This window comes from Panthera uncia, unplaced genomic scaffold, assembly GCF_023721935.1.
Source record: "Panthera uncia isolate 11264 unplaced genomic scaffold, Puncia_PCG_1.0 HiC_scaffold_1751, whole genome shotgun sequence".
Lineage (NCBI taxonomy): Eukaryota > Metazoa > Chordata > Mammalia > Carnivora > Felidae > Panthera > Panthera uncia.
This window is the reverse complement of record NW_026058417.1, coordinates 16,900-23,002: the sequence shown is the minus strand read 5'-3', so window position 1 is coordinate 23,002 and position 6,103 is coordinate 16,900. Positions and strand designations below refer to the sequence as shown.

Here is a 6,103-nt window from a genome sequence, read left to right as displayed (position 1 = left end):
GCCTCTCCCTACCCAAGTGGTCTGCTTGTACAATATTCTCTCGGACGTGATACTGGCAAGGTGGCTCAAGCGCAGTTACTTTGTCTACTCCACTTACAGGAAATTCTATCCTTGCAGGACAAATGGTGGAAATGCAGTCTGGAGCCTCGTGAAGAGTGAATTAGAGCACTTTGTAGGAGACAAGGGGAACAATAGAAAATCATCTGTCATTAACTCAAAGGAATGCATCATTCCTAGAAGTAATGCAGTTCTAGGCTGAGGCAGGGAGTGGATAGATCAAGCGCCCAACCCATCTGCTAATTGTAAGCAGTAACTTAATGCCCAGTATACAGGCAGAGAAAACATCGGATGCTTTTAATTGGTGAGAAGAGACACTGCTTTTGACTTTAGCTAATAGGCACAGAAGAGATAATGGTTCTACTTAAACCACACCTTTCCCTTTCACACTTGAGGCGGAAGCTACCACCTCCAGAGCTCCCCACACCTCTCCAGTGCTCTGAATCTTGCCCTGATATTGCTCTGAATTGTTAAAATGCTCCTGAAGAAAAATCTTTCTCATCAGAAATGATTAGTTTTGATATGTTCTTCCTGAGACCTGATTCAAACACCTCGTTTTGTGTACTAACTCACTAACTGAATTGCTCAGCTCCAACCTCCCAGCTCCCATATTTTCTGTACCTCTCTGGGAGTCAAGGGACAACTCTGGGACTCAAGTCGATAGACTATTTTTGTTAACTTATTACTATGGGAAAATTCCAAATTGTAGTAATCAAATTTCTACAATGGTTCCATAAATTGAGATGCTAATGAGATTTATCTGTTTTATTTGACTGAAACATTTCTTGCATGAGTCAGATTACGCTAAGCTATGCTGTGGTAGCAGACAGCTCCAAAATCACAGTGGTTTGCTACAACTCAGATTTATTTCTTCCTCACGTGAATTCCCACTGTAAGTCAGCTTTGCATACTCTTCACTCCAGGCCCTGGGCTGAAGAAATAGTCCCTATTTGGGAAACACCCACTGCCTGGCAGATGGAAATGAGAAATGGTTAAAACACAATGACTTTTACTTATTTATTCAACGTTTATTTATTTTTGAGAGACAGCGAGTGAGTAGGGGTGGGACAGAGAGAGGAGGATAGAAGATCCAAAGCGGACTCTACACTGACAGCAGAGAGCCTGATGCAGAACTCTAACTAATGAACCGTGAGATCATGACCTGAGCCAAAGTCAGACACTCAACCGACTGAGTCACCCAGGTGCCCTATCTGACTTGTAATCAGGTCATGATCTCACAGTTGGTGAGTTTGAGCCCTGCGTTGGGTTCTATGCTGACAGCTCAGAGCCTGGAGCCTGTTTCTGATTCTTTGTCTCCCTCTCTCTCTCTCTGCCCCAGCCCAGCTTGTGCTTGCTTGCTCTCTCACTCTCTCTCTCAAATATAAATAAATAACCTTAAAAATTTTTTTTTGCTCAGAAGTAGCAAATATCACATCTGCTCACATTTCATTGGTCCAAGAAAATCAACTGGCCAAAGCTGATGTCAGTGTGGAAAAGGGAAGCATGATTCTGCCAAAAAAAAGGGCCACATATATTAGGAATAATGCAATCTATCATACCTTCTAAGTCCCTTTTAATGTTATATTCTCCTCACTGTCCTCCACCCTGCAATTTACTAGTTGAAGGAATTGAGTCATTTATGCTGTAGAATTTTCTGGATTCTGGATTCTGCTAATCTCATCCTTGTGGGGCACTTGTTTAGCACATTCCTTGGTCCTTCTATTTCTTCTAAATCTGTAGTTAGATACACAGGCATATTCAGATTCAGGTTCAACTTTTTGGCAAGGATACTTCCTAGGTGGTCATGTGTGTCATTATTATCTCTTGCTGTGTAACAATCATCCCAGAATGTGGTGGCTTAAAACATTATTATCTCATAGCTTCTGTGGATCAGGAATTCAGACAGGGAGCAGGGGATGGCTTGTCCGCCTAATGATTTCTGGGGTCTAGCTGAAAAACCCAAAGACGGGACTGAAATCACCGAAGGCTTGACTGAGTCCAAAGATTCCTTGTTCAAGCTGGTGCAATCACTTGGTTGGCAAGTTGCTGTTAGTAAATGGGTTCTCTTCTATGTGGGCTTGTCCATAGGGCTGCTTGAGCATCCTGACAACATGGTGGCTGACTTCCCCCAGTGTGACCGATCCAAAAGACCAGTGTTGAAGCAGCAATGTCTTTTATTAATGAGCTTGTGAATTCATACACTGACATTTTAATTGGTCAAAAAAATCAGCCTTTATTCAGTGCAGGAAGTCTATACAAAGGCATAAGTACCAAGAGAGAAGGTAAATTAGGGGTACCTTGGATGCTGGATACTATATGCATCGAATGGCTTTTGATGTTAAAAAAGACAAGTAGGAACAATCTCTAGCATACTGTGTAGGACAATGGTTTCCTAGCATTTGAAATGTCATGGTCCAGTAGAATTTCAAGGGAAAAATAAGGCCAAAATGGAACTACTAGATCTTTATTTTGCCATGTAAAGTCACTCAAAAAGAGTAACCTGTTAATTCTACCACCATTATTTTTTTCATTTTCTTGAAAGCCTTTTTTTTTTATATAGAAATACATTATCTCAGAGTACAAATTATCATTTTTGATGTGGAGCAAGGAGAACTGCTTCCCAAATGTACATTGAGAACCCACTTGGAAAACATTCTGTACTCAAGTTGAGGATTCACATACTCTGTCATCCAACATTTCCACTCCCAGCTGTACACCCTAATGAAAGGCATACATGCACACACCAGGAATCATGGACAAGAGTGTTCATACCAGTATGTTAATCATAGCCCTGCACTGGAAACAAACCAAATGCCATCAACAGTAATATAGACAAATTGATATGCTTCCATTTACATTAAGTCCCCAAACAAGCAATACTAAAGTGTAGTGCTTTAGGGCACATACTTGGATGAAAAAAGTGGAGGAAAAAAAAAACAAGCAAGACTGTGATTGTGATAAAGATCAAGTTATGGTTACCTTTGTGGGAAGGGATGGTTTTCTGATTTTGAAGAGACACGGGTGGAGACTGCTGAGGTGCTGGCAATGTTTAATTTATTGACTTTAGCGATGGCTACACAGGTATTGCCTTGATAATTCATTAGGCTGCACATTTTATGCTTTTTCTGTCTGTGTGCTATATTTTACTACAAAAAGGGCATTTTAAAAAGGAAAAAATTAATCTTTTTAATTAAAAATTGTAGCTTTAGGAGAAACTTCTTTTTAAAAAGACCATCTATTCTTGGAGTGCCTGGCTGGCTCAGTCAGTTAAGCATCCAACTTCGGCTCAGGTCATGATCTCACAGTTCATGGGTTCGAGCCCCTTGTCGGGCTTTGTGCTGACAGCTCAGAGCCTGTGCCTGCTTCCGATTCTGTCTCTCTTTCTCTCTCTGTCTCTCTCCCTCTCTTTCTGCTCCTGCTCTGTCTCCCTCTCTCAAAAATAAATAAACATTAAAAAAAAATTTTAAAGACCATCTGTTCTTTCCCAGCTCCATCATCCCTCTCCCACCCCTTTCTCCGCACGGGATGTCAGCAGGATCTCTGCTAGTTCCAGCACTGGCAGCTTCACACTAGAGACTCTCATACACCCCTGACTCAGCAGAGCGGGAGTTGATGTGGTTATGCACACACACGCACACACGCAGGAGCTTCCCTCCCTATGCTTCAAGAAGAGGAAGTACCTTTGCTCCTTTGTACCGGGTTGGCAAGAAGAAGGAATAGCCTTTCCTCAAGAACTCTGCAGTTCCCCAAAGGCATGCCCTAAAAGCTCCCCACTTCTTCCTCCAGGGCCTTCTGGGCAAGAATGAGGGCAGACTTGCTGGCTCTTCTGACAGGCATTGTCAGCAAGCCCCCGCAGGCAGCCCTCGTATCGGAAAATGCTGGACTAAGACCTGTGTAGTGCTTAATGTTGTAGTTCTCAGCAGTGGACCTGAAGAGCCCATTTTGGTACTGGGCACTTTATACCATCCTGTTACACTCATACACTGTTGATGGAACATCTATTACATGCCGGGCATTCTGCTAGTTGTTTACATTGTGCAATGCCTTATAATTTACAATATTTGATTTCATTTTCATAACAATCCCATGAAATAGATGAGTGCTATCCAATCATTTCCACTCTCAAAGAGGCCATTGAGGCTCCTAAGGTTTCAGTATCTTATCTGAAATCACTATAAAGGGCTAGCCATACCTCTGAATGCTTGCTGTACCCAAAGCCCACTTGGCAGAAAAGAAACCCTGTGTGGTTCCTCAGGCAAAGTCTGTTTGATGTTATCTCCTGACCCACCCCCTACTCCCGGTCCACCGCTGATTTTGCCAGAAGAAGAGTGGCCTGAGAAAAGACCTGCCCAAACAGGAATGATGGTGATTAGATAGATTATTAGATTATGTCAGAAACATTTTGTGAAAAATACAAGGAAGCCGTTGTTATGATAGAAAAAGCTAAAAGACCCCAGAGATGAGAAAGTTGTGCACAGATACCATTAGGCAGTAGAAATCATCAATAAACAGGGAGTATGAGTACAAGTAACGTTGACTGTGAACAGAAAATGAATTATCTATTTGATACCAACAGGAAGTGAGTTACTTGAATGGTACTGGCAGGAGCATTGAAACAAAGATTTCAGTGGACTAAGTTCCCATAATGATGGGGAGCAACACTCTTGTTGCCAGGTGGACTTCCTCAGGCCTCTGTTGTTCAGTTCCCTCTCGTTTTTGTTGTTGGTTGGTTTGTTTGTTTGTTGAAAGATTGAGCAGATGTGGGCAGGTCAGATCTGAATTTTGTACTTCTGGTGCCCAGAAGCCACTGCCACCCCGCTGGGCCCCCGGTAACTCTGATCCAGGGCCACCTGTGGAGGGCCAGGCAGTGGGCTGCCTCCCGAGCCTGACAAGCACCAGTACTCTCGGGACCCCGAGATGGGCTGCTACAGGTAGCTCTTCCTGTTTGGCTTCAACATTGTCTTCCGGGTGCTGGAAGCCCTGGTTCTAGGCAACAGCCTCTGGGCCTGGGGTGGAAAGTGGGTTCTCTCCAAAAGCTCGGTGCTGACAGATCTGGGAGGCCTGCACTCCGTGTGGCTGTTTGTAGTGATTAGAGGCGTCATGGCAGTGGGCTGTGCCTGCTGCATCCGGGCACTGTGGGAGAACACCTTCCTGCTCAACTTTTTCTGCGTTCCTAGGCCCCATCTTTTTCCTGGAGCTGACAACAGGGATCCTAGTCTTCGTTTTCAAGGACTGAATTCAAGACCAGCTCGATTTCCTCGGAAACAAAAACATCAAGGCCTATCGGGACAACACTGATCTCCAGAACCTCATTTACTTTGCTCAGGAATATTGGTCTTGCTGTGGAGCACGAGGGCTTAATGACTGGAACCTCAATATCTATTTCAACTGCACCGACTTGAACCCCAGCCAGGAGCGCTGCGAGGTGCCCTTCTCCTGCTGCATCAGGGACTCTGCGGAAGATGTCCTCAATGTACAGTGTGACTAGGATGTACTGCTCAGACTGGAGCTGGAGCAGCAGAGTTCCGTCCATACCAAAGGCTGCATCGGCCAATTTGAGAAGCAGCCACAGAACAACCTGATCGTCGTGGCTGGGCTCTTTGTGAGCATCACCCTCCTCCAGATCTTTGGTCTGGCCCAGAGCCTTGTGAGTGACATCAGGCAGTGGAGGCCAACTGGTGAGGCTGCCACAGTGGCCATGGCCACTGGCCTGGCCTCCCCAGGGATACCCCCGCTTTCCCTGACACTGTGCCCATGATGGGCATGGCCACAGGTGTTTCTGGTTGGACCTGAGTTCCATAGGGAGCTTGAGTGTGGGTATGCTGGGCATACGTGGAAAAAGCTGTGTGCCTCTGCCTGTGCTGCCTGTCCTGGAGCTGTGTGCACAGAGGGTGGGTATGTCTATGTGAATGTGCACAGGGAGCCACCATCTCAGCTATTATTGTGTGGTGGGCTCTCCCGGGGACCAGGAATGGCACAGCTCAGAGGGTGTGGACTAGTGGGGTGGGAGGGGTCTGCGGTGTCCAGCCAGGCTGGGGCACACCTC

General features: G+C 45.2%; 1 pseudogene; it reads left to right on the top strand.

The window, feature by feature from the left end:
* The first annotated feature begins 1,973 nt into the window (after positions 1–1,973).
* Positions 1,974–5,739, top strand: LOC125917357 (tetraspanin-17-like; annotated as a pseudogene).
* Positions 5,740–6,103: the final 364 nt, after the last annotated feature.